Below are 15,154 nucleotides of genomic sequence, written 5' to 3' on the forward strand. Positions count from 1 at the left end.
GTGTGGCAGAGGGCACCTTTAGTAGCTCTATGGGTTCTCCCTTCTATTCCAGTCTCGTATTGTTCGTGGAAAGAAGGATTGTCGGCATGCCTCTGTGTGGGCTCTAATCTCTCTGAGTTTATCCTCATGGTCTCTTCACCATATATACGTAGGAGGGAGCAATATACTGCTTGATTCCTCGGTGAAGGTATGTTCTCGAAACTTCAACAAAGGCCCGTACCGAGCTACTGAGCGTCTCTCTTGCAGAGTCTTTCACTGGAGTTTATCTATCATCTCCGTAACGCTTTTGCGATTACTAAATGATCCTGTATCGAAGCGCGCTGATCTCCGTTCGATCTTCTCTATCTCTTCTATCAACCCTATCTGGTACGGATCCCACACTGCTGAGCAGTATTCAAGCAGTGGGCGAACAAGCGTACTGTAAACTACTTCCTTTGTTTTCGGATTGCATTTCCTTAGGATTCATCCAAAGAATCTCAGTCTGGCATCTGCTTTACCGACGATCAACTTTATATGATCATTCCATTTTAAATCACTCCTAATGCGTACTCCCAGATAATTTATGTAATTCACTGCTTCCAGTTGCTGACCTGCTATATTGTATATTTAGTAGTGCGTAAGCTTAGGGACCGATGACATGAGTATTTTGGAGTATAAGACTAAAAAAGAAGACTCCTAGGGTTACAATTATCTGACGAAAGTACATGTGGGAATGAATTGGCAGACAAGCTTTCCAAACGAGCAGTTCGAGAAAACGCAATAGAATGCTACAACAAATACCTTCGTGTCTGATCAGAGGAAAGTTAAGATGCACTTCGAAAGAAAAATGGGGAAGAGAATGAGCTGAAACTACAAAAGGGGCAATCACAAACTCGTTATTCCATGTCTTACTACAGTCGGTTCAGCCTAACCCCAAGTGCGGAGAAGGTGAACAAACAGTACATCTCCAATCTGGGTGTATTGCGAACTTAATACGGAGAGAGAGATGCCGTAAGGAAGAGCACTTCAGAAAAGAGAGGCAGCTGGCCCGTCGATGACCCAGTTTTCGTAAAGCTATACACGAACGAATTCCACAAAAGAAATGGCTCTGAGCACTATGGGACTAAACATCTATGGTCATCAGTCCCCTAGCACTTAGAACTACTTAAACCTAACTAACCTAAGGACATCACACAACACCCAGTCATCACGAGGCAGAGAAAATCCCTGACCCCGCCGGGAATCGAACCTGGGAACCCGGGCGCGGGAAGCGAGAACGCTACCGCACGACCACGAGCTGCGGACGAATTCCACAAATTTTGCAATTTAATAACGTTTCCCAGCATAAGAATATTTGTGTTATCAAAAGTTAAAAAATGGTATTGTACCTGAAAACTTTATACTGATCATACAGGAGTTTACGATTGCAAATAGTTTTCTTCCATACTACTGTAACTCGTTATAACCAAACTTGTTCTTTCTGTAATTTGGCATCTAAACACGTATTATTACAAATATTGTAATGGAGCATATTACAAGTAAATGAAATAAATGAAATGAAAAAATGATCCGGCGACTGTACTTTATGCAAATATTTGAGCTAGCCACAGAGGGGGAATTCGTGTCATGATTAATTAATTACTCACAGGCGTTGACCGACAAAAGTGCACTACCACAACTGCTCCCTTCAGTAGAATTCCAAATAGTAGGTGTAAAAGATATGAATCAATGGCGTTTCACTCTTCGAAATCTGAGAAGGAATTCTGGAGAATGTAATATATTTTAAACTTAAGATTTATGATCTTAACATGAAACGAATTACTGTTTAATAACACTGTTTTAGATAATTTGCTACACTGGCTACTCGCACTTTGCCAACATAATTGGTGTCACGTGTTTGTATTGATAAATGTTGGAAGTTTTCCTTAGCACGTTGCGAGAGGGCGTGACTCCCGATGCACCGATTTTAGCACGGTGCGCAAGTGCGGGACACAGGAAGGGTTTTTGTTAGGGCATTGTTCATGGAGTTTCCTGGCAGCGTCGGGCGTGTTAACATTGCCCGTGCTAAGGAACGGTCACCAGCTTGGAAAGGCGACGGGTTTTTCCGTTTGGAGTTGGCAATGTGAATGGTAGCCACATATAAGATCTTCGTTTCCTTCGTCGTCTTCTATATGTGGTGTGGAATGGTTCCAAGTTTTGAACCCAGGTTGTGATTCAGTGACGAAGGTAGTTCACCGAGATGTACCTGCTGTGAAATCATTACAACAGTCATCACGAGCATTTGACGGAAATTAATGTTAAGCATCCGTTGGATCACTTACATCATAATGGTGCTTAGATGTTGTATGGCTTTTACCACCTTGCTGGTGCAAATGTGCCTGTGACGGAAAATATCTTTACTGCAATAGAGGCGCAGGTCAGAGCAGTCTTGGCAATTGTTGCAATCGCTCGCTGCTACAGTCTAGTTGTAGTCTGTCGCCGTTACAGTGCACTTCATAACCATGTATTGTAAAGTAAATTTTATTATTTTTATTGGCATACGCGTAGTTAAGTACTTATCTGAGATCTTAATATGAATTTGTTTCAATATTTTTGTGATTCGTCAGCACCAGTTGACCCAGATTTATAATATTCAATTTTTCATATAATGGATTGCAGATCTTCATCAATAATGTAAAAGATTTTCAGAATATAATTTTTAGCAGTCAACAAAAAATGGGAAGCAATAATTTTGCCTTAAGTCATCACCAGTCCCGATCCAGTCTACGACTACACTGATGGCCTCTGTGAAGGGGAAAATTTGTTGGATGTGATAGAAGAACAGGATTCGTTCAACAGGAGTCGATTTAGAAGAGATAGGGAATCCAGTATTAGAATCAGAATTTAAGAGAGCTCCGGAGGACTTAAGATCAAATAAGCCAGAAGGGATAGATGACATTCAATCATAATTTCTAAAATCATTGGGGAATGTGGCAACAAACCGGCTATTAACGTTGTTGTATAGAATGTATGAGTCTGGCAATATACCATCTGACTTTCGGAAAAATATCATCCACGCAGTTCCGAAGACTACTAGAACTGACAAGTGCGAGAATTACCGCTCAATCAGCGTAACAGCTCAATCATCTGAGTTGCTGACAAGAGTAATATACACAACGATCAGTTTGGATTTAGGAAAGGTAAAGGCACCAGCGAGACAATTCTGGCGTACCCGTTGATAGTGGAAGCGAGACTAAAGAAAAATCAAGAAACATTCATAGGATTTGTCGACCTGGAAAAGATGCTTGACAATATAAAATGGTGCAAGATGTTAGAAATACGGAGAAAAATAAGGGTAAGCTATAGGAAGAGACGGGTAATATACAATATGTACAAGAGCCAAGAGGGAATAATAAAAGTGGACGAACAAAAACGAAGTGCTCGGATTAAAAAGCCTTTAAATCAGGGATGTACTCTTCCCGCCCTATTGTTCAACCTGTACATCGAAGAGGCAATGATGGAAATAAAGAATCAAGAGTGGAATTAAAATTCAAGGTCAAGGGATATCAATGAAACGATTCACTAATGACACTGCCACCGTGAGTGAAAGCGAAGAAGAGTTACATGGCCTGCTGAATGGAATGAAGAGTCTAATGAGTATAGAATAAGGGTTGAGAATAAATCGAAGAAAGACGAAAGTAATAAAAAGTGGCATAAATGAGAACAGCGAGAAACTTAACGTCAGTATTGATAGTCACGAAGTGGATAAAGTAAAGGAATTCTACTAGTTAGGCAGCAAAATAAATGACGGACGGAGCAAGGAGGACATCAAAAGAAGACTATCACTGGCAAAAAGGGCGTTCATGGCCAAGAGGTCTACTAGTAACAAACACAGGCCTTAATTTGAGGAAGAAATTTCTGAGAATGTACATTTGCAGCACAGTATGGCAGTGAGACATGGACTGAGGGAAAATCGGAACAGAAGAGAATCGAAGCATTTCAGATCTGGTGCTACAGACGAACGTTGGAAATTAGGCGGACTGATAAGTTAAGGAATGAGGAAGTTCTGCTCAGAATCGGAGAGAAAAGGAATATGTGGAAAACTCTGATAAGGAGAAGAGACAGGATGATAGGACATCTGTTAAGACATCAGGGAAAGACTTCTATAGTACTAGAGAGAGCTGTAGATGGCGCAAGCTGTAGAGGAAGACAGAAATTGGAATATATCCAGCAAATAATTGAGGACGTAGTTTGCAAGTGCTACTCTGAGATGAAGAGGTTGGCACAGGAGGGGAGTTCGTGGAGGGCCGTATCAAACCAGTCTGGAGGCTGACGACTCAAAAAAATAAATAAATAAATAAATAAAGGGGTGTTGATAGCATAATGGGCAATCAAACAATTTACTTTTCATGGTGTTGCTGTAGCGTGAATGCAACGCCGCACGACTCTGATCTGAAATATGGGTATATAAGCATCGACATGTAGGCTCAAATGGCTCTAAGCACTATGGGACTTAGCGTCTGAGGTCATCAAAAATGGTTCAAATGGCTCCGAGCACTATGGAACGTAACTTCTGAGGTCATCAGTCCACTAGAACTTAGAACTACTTCAACCTAACTAACCTAAGGACATCACACAAATCCATGCCCGAGGCAGGATTCGAACCTGCGACCGTAGCGGTCGCGCGGTTCCAGACTGTAGCGCCTAGAACCAGGAGGTCATCAGTCTCCGACATGTAGGCTGGGGATTAGAGTGGCGTTTTTGCCGTTCCGAGGTGCGTGCGGTAAAAGCAAAATCGCGAACTATGGCGACGTTATTACTAAATTGCAGGACCAACGTACTGTTTTTCTTTTCTTGGCTGCTGATAGACAAACACCGGCAGACGTCCATAGGAGGAAGAAGAATGTGCATGGGGTAACATGTCTTCGAAACTCACTGTAGTGGAATGGTGCTCCAAGCTCCTTGCTTGTAGCGATTCGACGCAAACGTGGTAACACAGAATTTGTGCGACTGAAGTGGGAGACCCTCGATCATCCACCCCGTAGACCCGACCTGTCCTCATGCCACTACTACGCCTTCTATTCCTTCAAAAGGCCTGTAAGATTCGACAGTACCTGTCTGACGAATATGTGCAGCAAGAAGTTATGGAATTCTTCAGCCTGCTGCATGGTGGGGTGATTACCTCAACGCTCACGGCAATTTTGCCCGACTGGCGTACCCATTCTGCACTGTTTAAAGCCTTCGAACTGTTACTTCTTCATCACCCCCTTATAATTTGTGTGCTCCTCTCAGTTAAGTTCCCCTGAATAGCGTGGTCTCTTCATCTTGTTTCGAACTGGCTGAGGTGACCGTTCACTGTTGCAAAGTTCTTATTATGGTGCATTTGTGGAGACTGATTGTTGCTGGGGATGAATTTAGTCAATGACAGCAAGAAAAAGTAAATTCCCCATTTTAGGTGCTCAAAATTTAGGTTGGTACTAGGTTTAAAAGTGCACGAAAAGTGAAAGGGGCGTTTCGTTCCTGAAGCATTGGCAGTTTAATTTGATGTATGCTGTTGAGTGGTGGAAAGTGACAACTCTGGTACTATTTCTTAAGTTGTATATAGTTGTTTTAGAATGTTATGGCATGTGGAGTAATATTGCTTTTTTTCTATTTCAGTGCTCTAAAATTAATTTTTTTATTGCACCTAATTATAACTGATGGATCAGCCTGTTGTGACCCGGGCCGAATGTAAATATTCCCCCTGCCAAACGAAGTTTTTCATCATGAGCTCTTACGTTCTTCGTCGCTATTGGCCAAATCTTTGGAACTGTGAATAAGGTTTGGTTGTAATCAAACTTTTTTTATTGGAATTCTGCCAGTACTGCGTTTAAGGCACAGAGACCTTTTTAAAAGAAAGTTTTTTGGATGTTTATATCATACTTTTCACTTATTGGTGCCCTTAAAACTAACTTGATTTTTGCAGTGTCTGATTTATTCATTGGGCCTTTTAAGTAATCGTTTTGGTGTTTGTATTGCTGTTTTACTTAATGTGTGCTTCAAACTATTTTGATGTATATAGTATTTGACTTATTGTCACTTTTAAACATTCGACAATTATCTTTCGTGTGCTTCATTTTATGATCAGCTGTGCACAGGTTACCAGCGTGTACCTTATGTAAATTTCTGGAGTGAAAAAAATCGTAAAAATTTTCTGGTGAGTGTGGGCTCAGTTGCTTACGGGATCCCCGCATCCTTACCGTTTCGTGTGGTTGGAATAACTCACCAAATGAAAGACAAAAGACGTGTCATCCAAGGACCTCATGAGTTAACTATCGCAATAGTTTGGGCTTTGTGGCTGACAGAGCCTTGAAAGGAAAGTGTACAGACTGAAATTAGTTTGTCGAGTAGGAAACTGGGGTATAAATATTGTTAAATAAGATATTCGTATACGTAAATAAATTACGATGAATTTAATTTAGACATATATGTGTACGTTGTGCAATTATATCAGCCGTAATAAAGAAACGGGAAATAATAACCAGTTCCATAAAATTCTTTCAATAACATCAAGTTTTTAAAACTCCTGCCTTCTATCTTAACATACTCTTGCAGCGGCTGGTGCAAGGACCTTTGGATATAGTGAACAGATTTCACAGATATTGTTACACGGTACAGAAGTTGATTTTTTAAATATTCTTCGGTCAGTGGAACTTGTGCACAGACTTCATTTTAGAGCTAACTCCAAAGAAAAATTTCGTGGGACTGAGATCAGGCGAACGTACAGATGAGCTGATAACGCCTTCACGTCCTATACATCGACAAGGAAACAGCTGGGATACGGTATTCCCAGCCACAATCAAATTATCTGGGCACCTGTTGTGCTGGTATGATATATGTTGCTGCGTTTCAAGTGGAGCTTCTTCTAGAAGAGACTATAAGACATTGATAAAACTTGCGCACCTCATTTAACTGTTAATTTCTAACCAAAGTAAAGACCAATTATATAGACTACAATATTTCTATACCAATCGCTCACCCTCCGTTGCCTCAGTCAACGCGAATTCTCAGCAGCAAAGTAGTGACTGCTACAGTTTGATTGGTTTTTGCCACTACAGAAATGACACAACGATGATAATAAGGCAAACTATTTTCCACGTAAAATAAGTAACAACGTTGAACTAACTTGTTACAGACGAAATAGCAATTTCTCTGGAGCTGGCATTTGAATTACGACAAACAGTTCCAGAACACCTCTATTGTTTTTTCCACTTGCACACTTATTCCTTACATTTCTCGTAACATTTAAGTGACTTTTCAGTAACAATTTTTACGCACTTGTTGAACTGTCATTCTAGTTGGATGCCCTCTGTTAGGATATCTTTCTGCTAGCAACTGAACAGTCCGCGTTCCTTCGGCGTTCTACCGAGGGAAGTCACATACCAAATTCCTCTTTGTCTGTAAGTGTCTTTCTGTTTCCAAGTGACCGCATTCGATGCACGCAAACTACACATATAGAAAAGATAACTACATCATCTCTGAGCCCTTTTTTATATCGTAATGGCGTCTGTGCCACATTGTTTTTACGTTTTCCGTACTTCTTACATGGATATGAAATCACGATCTTCTGCATAAGAAGGCAATCCACATATCGTTATCAATTACTCAGTATCACCTTGAATATAAAACGGAACTGTTTTATAATACTTCTGATACAGCCACAGAAGGAGGTTTTATTCGTCGTCATCCTCAACTATTCATACTGCGCTGAGAGAAACACTGTGAGAGGAGAACGAGAAGAACACCGAAACACTGATAATGATCAGTGACTGAAACACACATATTTAGTGACGAATAATCAACGTTGCACAAATCGGCTCAGGCAGCAGCTCCTGAAGTCAACTACTATTCCAGAAACTAAGGCTGGATAGTAAACAGGTGTTGTCCCACTAGAATGTTCACTGAAAACGGGCTGGTGTGAACTCGCTAGAGGCAGACGATGCGTCGCGAAATACACAAGTAGGAGGTGGTCTTGTCAGTAGTCGAGCTGACTTGGAACTATCCACCCTACTGTGGCGCCGGCGCATATCAGTTCTCCAGCGGTGCCATTGCTACGAATTCTTAGTGTGACAATCGCTGGACTATACGCCATCTCTGGAGCGGGTTGTCCACCTATCGACGCCTGTGCTGCTGCCTGGAGGTGCGTGTTGTGCTTACGACACCAGAAGAACTACACTCCTGGAAATGGAAAAAAGAACACATTGACACCGGTGTGTCAGACCCACCATACTTGCTCCGGACACTGTAGACGGCTGTACAAGCAATGATCACACGCACGGCACAGCGGACACACCAGGCGTCGAATGGCGCTAGCTGCGCAGCATTTTTGCACCGCCGCCGTCAGTGTCAGCCAGTTTGCCGTGGCATACGGAGCTCCATCGCAGTCTTTAACACTGGTAGCATGCCGCGACAGCGTGGACGTGAACCGTATGTGCAGTTGACGGACTTTGAGCGAGGGCGTATAGTGGACATGCGGGAGGCCGGGTGGACGTACCGCCGAATTGCTCAACACGTGGGGCGTGAGGTCTCCACAGTACATCGATGTTGTCGCCAGTGGTCGGCGGAAGGTGCACGTGCCCGTCGACCTGGGACCGGACCGCAGCGACGCACGGATGCACGCCAAGACCGTAGGATCCTACGCAGTGCCGTAGAGGACCGCACCGCCACTTCCCAGCAAATTAGGGACACTGTTGCTCCTGGGGTATCGGCGAGGACCATTCGCAACCGTCTCCATGAAGCTGGGCTACGGTCCCGCACACCGTTAGGCCGTCTTCCGCTCACGCCCCAACATCGTGCAGCCCGCCTCCAGTGGTGTCGCGACAGGCGTGAATGGAGGGACGAATGGAGACGTGTCGTCTTCAGCGATGAGAGTCGCTTCTGCCTTGGTGCCAATGATGGTCGTATGCGTGTTTGGCGCCGTGCAGGTGAGCGCCACAATCAGGACTGCATACGACCGAGGCACACAGGCCCAACACCCGGCATCATGGTGTGGGGAGCGATCTCCTACACTGGCCGTACACCACTGGTGATCGCCGAGGGGACACTGAATAGTGCACGGTACATCCAAACCGTCATCGAACCCATCGTTCTACCATTCCTAGACCGGCAAGGGAACTTGCTGTTCCAACAGGACAATGCACGTCCGCATGTATCCCGTGCTCTAGAAGGTGTAAGTCAACTACCCTGGCCAGCAAGATCTCCGGATCTGTCCCCCATTGAGCATGTTTGGGACTGGATGAAGCGTCGTCTCACGCGGTCTGCACGTCCAGCACGAACGCTGGTCCAACTGAGGCGCCAGGTGGAAATGGCATGGCAAGCCGTTCCACAGGACTACATCCAGCATCTCTACGATCGTCTCCATGGGAGAATAGCAGCCTGCATTGCTGCGAAAGGTGGATATACACTGTACTAGTGCCGACATTGTGCATGCTCTGTTGCCTGTGTCTATGTGCCTGTGGTTCTGTCAGTGTGATCATGTGATGTATCTGACCCCAGGAATGTGTCAATAAAGTTTCCCCTTCCTGGGACAATGAATTCACGGTGTTCTTATTTCAATTTCCAGGAGTGTATGTAACACATCAGTGTCTGGAAAAGCCTGACGCACTGTTGTCTTACAGCTGACGCCCTTGTAACATGAGGGGTGAGGGAACTTCACTTCGGTCTTTCAGGATGGGGCGTAGCTTCTTCCCAACCGGGCGAAATCGACGCAACTTTCACTCGACAAACACCTGGGTATCGTGCTGCTACGTAGCCGCCATGTTACGACTAACTGTTCTAGCGGGGTCGTCAGCTTGGTCAAGTAAAAAAAAAAAACGAGCAGTAAGTGCCTGAAACCTGGTTGGTAGGTACGCAGGGAGCGCACAGGATAAGGTTACGGTTGTGGGTGGGGCCCTAAACAGTTACTGTGAGTTGCACAATCAAACACACAACTTCATTTTTCTAAGAACGACTTATTTACATATTGCTTTAAAAGATTATTAGACAATACGGCTGAAGTCCTAGTTAAAGAAAACTTGATATGCTTTCTGGGCTGAAGGCCCGAGACCACACCAAAAACAAGAACAGGTGACGACCTGGCTTAGAAATCAAAAATAGAACATAAATCAAAAATAGAACGTAAATTAAAAAAAACATGCAATTGAAAACAATTAACGGCTGAAGGCGTACACTACACGTCTGAAGGGCAACTATAATTAAAACACATTAATAAACAATTTTCTAACCAAGAAATTTCTTTTTAAACTTACAGCAGAATGGCCGAAAGCCTAATTAAAGGAATATTAACTTATTGCACGGTTGAAGGCCACAAACAAATTTGAAACAATAGCTGAAGGCCTGAGCAACAAGTCAGACAAACAATCTAAAATAAATCCCTTCCTTCTTATAAAAAATTTCCCTTGAAATAATACTCATGGCATGTATTAAAAGGGGTTCACCTAAATCCTCAGCAGAAGGCCACACTTAACACATCGAACAACTAATGGCTTAGGGCCTGGATTACAAACAATTGCAGACAGAACAAATTTTGGGTCGGCCTTAGAAGGTAGCTCAAACGTAAGGTGAGGTGGGACAGGCAGCCAAGTTAAATAATTGGATGGCAACCCAAACCAGGGACGGCCCAAGGACTGACCAACAATTTAACCATTTCCATTCCGTTCGACCAACGGCACAACGATGGAAAATATCGGCCAAGAACGAGGATAAGAACACCACTACGTCTTCAGAAATTGGCGTCTATAAACAGCCAAGGGAACAATAACCACTCTAAGCAAAATATGAAACAAACAACTTAAAAGGCTGTCGAACTACATGCCGTGCTGGACAACAACACGATGAGGATAGGCACACTCCCGGAAAACTACGCTAACGACCAGGGCAGGTAGCTGGGGCGTTTACGGCCACAGGGCAGAAAATACCGCTGGCGCACTTGGTGGCAAATAACAGTTAATTTAATAATTAATCACAATATAGAAAGACAGCTGTAAGATTTCGCCGAATCCAACACATCATACGTTGCTGTTAACCTAAACGGCCCTGGGAGCAACAACCCACAAGTGACCGAAGAGATGTCACAATAGTGGTGGTGGTGGTTAGTGTTTAACGTCCCGTCGACAACGAGGTCATTAGAGACGGAGCGCAAGCTCGGGTTAGGGAAGGATTGGGAAGGAAATCGGCCGTGCCCTTTTAAAGGAACCATCCCGGCATTTGCCTGAAACGATTTAGGGAAATCACGGAAAACCTAAATCAGGAAGGCCGGAGACGGGATTGAACCGTCGTCCTCCCGAATGCGAGTCCAGTGTTGTCACAATAGTTGAGGTTTCATAACAGGCTAACTGATTACTCAACTTCAACGTCCAGGTTCGGTGGGCAACGAACTTTGTCGCTCACGTAGCTATCGCCTCACGATCTGACAGTGCTTGCACGCCACCAGCGGTCCCAGCCTGGCAACGCGCCGTGGAGACTTCCTCGCTGCTCCGTCCCAACTGACTGACCACTACACACACCACCACCCCGAAATACTAGCGCTCACACGAAAGATAGTATGACAGTACTAGTATCGATAAACGCTGCTGCTGCAACTCAAGGAGGAAAGCCAGCAGCTTCGCTACGCCAGTAAGTAAGGAAGAAACAAACCGTCACTCGATGTGACAAAATGCCAAAGAACAAACGGCGTGAACGCGAGCCACACACGGCTCAGTGCCTTAAGTATGCCATAATTTTGTGCTGTAACACTGCATCTGAAGGAAGATTGCAGATGCGAGTGATACTTTTTATATTTTTTGTTGGGTCATCAGTCTTCTGAATAGTCTTGTACAACCTGCCACAATTTCATCTCTTATGACAACCTCTTCATCTCAGCGTAGCACTTGCACGTATTGCCCTCAATTTTTTGTTGGATATATTTCGATATGAGTTTTCCCTACAGTTATTACTCTCTGCAGTGCCCTCCTGTACCATTGAATTTACTTCCTGACGAAAAAAGCTTCGTTGGTGTTGAGCCATACTCATGCAATATTTTTTGATGGACTAAACAGGCGTTGACGATGTACTATTGTATTTATCTTCTGTACTATCTATATTTCGGCTTTTATGCCATTATCAAGTAGAATTCGTAAGGTTCTTAGACCATTATCATGTCATACCTGTGACGACAGTCCAACGTAGGTAAACAAGACTAACCCAGATATGACTTGTTATTGATCTAAGAACTTTTCGCATTGTACTTGATAATGATATAGAAGCCGAAATCCAGATAGTACAGAAGATAAATACTGTAATACACAGTCAGATGGTTTATTGGCTTAACAGATTATTAACTGATGTCTTAACACATGGCCTGTCATCTTGTCCTTCCTTCTAAACAATATTTCCCGCCAGTTCTAGGCAGAATCTCCTCCTTTCTAACCTTATCAGTCCCCTAATTTCCAACCTTTTTTTTTTTTTTTTTTAGCGCAAAGCAATCTGACTTTCAGTAATCCCTACAAGAGAATGGCTCTGACTAAATTAATCTATACATTTCACAAGTCACTTACCTCACAAAAATCTTCGTTTCTCGAACTACTGCAATACAGCGAGCGCCACTACTGCCAGCTAAATAAAAGATTCAAACTACGGAAGGCACTAACTACTGATAGGCATAGTTAGCAAATGAAAAATTTTAATAGAGAATAAACAATGTATTTACCTTAATAGTGTTGAAAAATCATAATATACACAGCAGTTCATGACATCCAGTCTTACAAATTTCAAAACTCCGCCATTTCTCTCCCCACATCCACCACTGCTGGCGGCTCACCTCCAACTGCTCAACGCTACGCGCTGTTCACATCCAGCTGCCCAACACTACAATGGCAGACAACAATGCAAACTAGCCACAGACTGCACACAGCACAGCCAGTGATTTTCATACAGAGCGCTACGTAACGCTGCCAATAAGAAAACATAAACAGCCTACTTACATAGCCCCCATGCTCCCCACAAAAAATTTTACAAATTGTTTTGGGCAGTGGCCAATAATGATTTGATAAAATTTTTCATAATTACAATAACAAAGAAATCAAATCCACACACTTATTGATACAATGATGGTCGAAAGCTAAAATTTTCTCACAGTCCATAAAGACAGTCCTGATCGTTCATCACAGAAAATAGCAGTGTTTTTCTCAAAGTCTGAGTAGTAGAAGAAAATGTACACAGAAGTAGTGCATTTCCATGCAGTCTTGAAGAAGTAGTGTTGTCCTTCCAACGAAAAAACAGTGCTGACTCTTGACATGCAGAGAGGTAATGGGCCACAACAAAGCAAACCCACCGCAGAGTCAGTCGAAGTTTTGAAGAATATTGATAGGTAGGTCATCATAGAGCAGACCCACTGTAGTCCTGGTAGAGAGTATGTTGTGTCGGTATCTGGGCCGACACCGTGAAGTTGAGATGGCTGAAAATGCACGCTAGACTAACGCAGACGGGCGGGATGTACTGGAACAGGATACGTAATTAATGTTAGGAAGAAAAGTACGGAGAAGGATTAATACTTATCTTTAATATCATTGTGGTACATCGATCTTGACGATACACAGAAGACTTTAAGTACAATCACTGTATGGCTAATGGCGCCTGGCTAGTTCGTAGCCATTAACTTAGCTGATGGCTATTCTGTCTCTCGGCTAATGAGAGAGAAAGGCTTCGTACATCTGGTCGGTAGCTAGGTTCTCGTACAACTGGGGCGAGTGCTCTCTCGTATCACGAGACCTGCCTTGGTGGTGGCGCTAGGTCTGCGATTACACAGTGGCGACACGCGGGTCCGACATGTACTAAATGGACCGCGGCCGATTTAAGCTACCACCTAGCAAGTGTGGTGTCTGGCGGTGACACCACAGAGTATGGTATTGGTGGGCCACCAGAGGTGCAGACCCACTGCAGTCCTTGTAGAAATAATGGTATTGGTGGGTCATCAAAGATTCAGACCCACTGTAGTGCTTGTAGAGACGGCCAGCAGCCATCTGTTGCGACTGTGCAGGTGCACAATCACCATCGAAGAGTCTTGCGGACAATATAACAAGTCCATGAACCACCACTTGTGCACTCACAAAATTTTTTTTTGAAATACCCTTAGAACCAGCAATGCTGTTATCCAGTCCCTTGCAGAATTATTAACACACATCCAAACACTAACAGTCCCTACTTCTCACATATTGTCCATATACTATGACCAACAGAAACGTGTGCAGTGAAATGGAACTTACAAGTTAATAATATGATGAACTGGTGTCAATTACAATTTTATAACATAAGAATACAATCACAAAGGTACAAAATACATCATTAAAGAACATAACAATACAGATAACATTTGTAGTAGAGGCTTTACAAAAGAATCGGAATAAGATATACATCAGTGTTACAGGAATTATGACATGAGTACATACATAAAAGATCAGAATAACTTTCGAAACATCAACTTCACACATGAGCAACTAAACAGAACAGATAAATAATGTCTAAACATCTTTACATAGTAAATAACATATTATCAGAAAAATTCTACAACATAAATCTTATTAGCTAAACACATTAAGACAGGAAAAACGCAAATTCACATAGTTTAATAACACAAAAATACAGCACAGGGTTTGTTTTCAGTGTGACATTTGGTACTGCAGTCCACCCCAAAACTTCATTCCATATATCTTTCCTCTTATTTAAACATTTGTTTCCACCAAAAAAATTCTATCCAAGCATGCTTTCTGTATTTATATGTTTACACATTTCTTACCTCATTGTTTATTTTCCATTATCTTACCTCATCATTTATTTCCAAGAAAATCCTACCTAAACCTGTTGTCCCTAAACCCTACTTTTTTGTTCATATCCTCTTTCAAAATACTTTTTTGGCCAAACCATTTTCTTATAGCTTCTCAATGCATTTCTTCCAATTCATCACAACTTGTTCTCTTATATAGTCTACCCCCTCTTAAGCTAACTTAAATCTACTGAGCTCAGATACTTAACTAAGGGACGAGGCAATGCAGCAGCACAAAACAATTAACACAAACAGCAATGACAAAAAAATGGAAAATTGCAAAGCAAGCTACAGTAAATCTAAATTACCAAGCAATGCAACATTACAACTAATATGAGCCAATGTGCAGCAACAAGAAAA

This window comes from Schistocerca piceifrons, chromosome 7 (genome assembly GCF_021461385.2).
Source record: "Schistocerca piceifrons isolate TAMUIC-IGC-003096 chromosome 7, iqSchPice1.1, whole genome shotgun sequence".
NCBI lineage: Eukaryota > Metazoa > Arthropoda > Insecta > Orthoptera > Acrididae > Schistocerca > Schistocerca piceifrons.